We start from the raw sequence: 1,986 nt of genomic DNA, 5'->3' as shown, positions 1-1,986 counted from the left end.
GTTGAGACGGTTTACACATAGTAGATAACGATGGCATTTTATGACGCCTACTTAATACATTTCCTGAGCTCTTTTGCACATGTATGTTGGAGAATTTCACATTTATGACCCACCGTCCCTTCTTTGTGGTTGCTGTTACTGGTGGTCAGGACAGTAGGGAAAAAGGTCTACTTTCTCCCTTCTGTTACGCTAGACCAGTTTCTCAACCTCAGCGCTTTTGGCATGTGGGACCGGATAATTCTTTGTGCTGGGGGTGCTGTCTGTGCCTTGTAGGATGTGTAGCACGTCCCTGCACTCTGCCCACTAGATACCAGTAGCACTCTTTCCCCTAGTCGTGACGACCAAAATTGTCTCCAGACATTTCTAAATGTCCCCTGGAGACAAAATTGCCCCTGGCTGTGAACTCTGCCCCTGGTTGCTGTTTTGACCCTCACAGATTGGACACATTGCAGTTTTAAGCAGTTATCCTTGAGTAAAAGGGACTATTACAAGGTTCAAAGTCCAGACTAATGCTGTCTCATCTGCAAGCAATATTAACATTCCTTGATAGGAAATTTGTAGCAGAGAACTAACTTTGTAACAATTATCTTTTTTTTTTTTTGAGACGGAGTCTTGCTCTGTCATCCAGGCTGGAGTGCAGTGGCATGATCTCGGCTCACTGCAACCTCCGCCTCCCGGGTTCGAATAATTCTCCTGCCTCAGCCTCCGAGTAGCTGGGATTACAGGCTCACACCACCACACCTGGCTGATTTTTGTATTTTTAGTAGAGACAGGGTTTCATCATGTTGGCAAGACTGGTCTTGAACTCTTGACCTCAACTGATCCAGCTGCCTTGGCCTCCCAAAGTGCTGGTATTACAGGCATGAGCCACTGTGTCCTGCCAACAATGATCTTTATTATAATAATAGCTAATGGTGTAATAATTAACATAGTATACCATATTCACACAATTCTCAAAACACTTTTCACTTATACTATTTATTGAACTAAGTGAGGATTCTTAAATCTTCCTATTCTAAAAATGAGAAAGCCAAAGCCCAAAGCAGTTAAGTGTCTCGCACGAGGTCAGAATAACAGTAAGCAGCAGAGTGAACGCCAGGTTCTTGATCAGGCTCTCATCTTCATTAACTGTGTCTTGGGTCATTGTTTGTCCTTAATGCACAAGTATAGACACACACACATGCATGTTCACGCAGACAACCTTCTTCTTGTTGTTAACTTTTTAGAATGGCTCTTACAATTTCCATGTAATTACATTTTATTCCAACAATAAGCCAGGAATCCACCATTAAGGGAGATTCACGATGTTATTGCATATCCTACCACCAGGTGTCGCCATTGTATACTCACACGTGTTTCTTCCATTGGTGAATTCCTAATTTACTAAATGCTCCAAGGAGTGATCAGCTAATTTATTTATTTTTGGAGACACGCCCATGCTGGCGTGCAGTGAGTATTCACAGGTGTGACCACAGCGCACTACAGCCTTGAACTCCTGGGCTCAAGTGATCCTCCTGCCTCGGCCATCCTGGTAACTGGGTCTACAGGTGTGCACCACTGTGGCCAACCAGCTGGTTTTAAGTAAGTGTATCCTGCAGCTGGAAACAGTCCAAAGAAAAGAATGAAGATTAAAAGGTGAAGAGGACCAGGTGCAGTGACTCATGCCTGTAATCCCCGCACTTTGGGAGGCCAAGGCAGGTGGATCACATGAGGCCAGGAGTTCAAGAGCAGCCTGCCCAACATGGTGAAACCTCATCTCTACAGTCTACGAGCAGTGTCTAGGCCAGGCGCGGTGGCTCACGCCTGTAATCCCAGCACTTTGGGAGGCCGAGGCGGGCGGATCACGAGGTCAGGAGATCGAGACCATCCTGGCTAACACGGTGAAACCCTGTCTCTACTAAAAATACAAAAAATTAGCCGGGTGTGGTGGCGGGCACCTGTAGTCCCCGCTACTCGGGAGGCTGAGGTGGGAGAATGGCGTGAACC

The sequence above is a fragment of the Chlorocebus sabaeus genome, chromosome 25 (genome assembly GCF_047675955.1).
Source record: "Chlorocebus sabaeus isolate Y175 chromosome 25, mChlSab1.0.hap1, whole genome shotgun sequence".
Classification (NCBI taxonomy): Eukaryota; Metazoa; Chordata; class Mammalia; order Primates; family Cercopithecidae; genus Chlorocebus; species Chlorocebus sabaeus.
The sequence above is the reverse complement of the archived record's forward strand: the minus strand, read 5'-3'. Positions refer to the sequence as shown.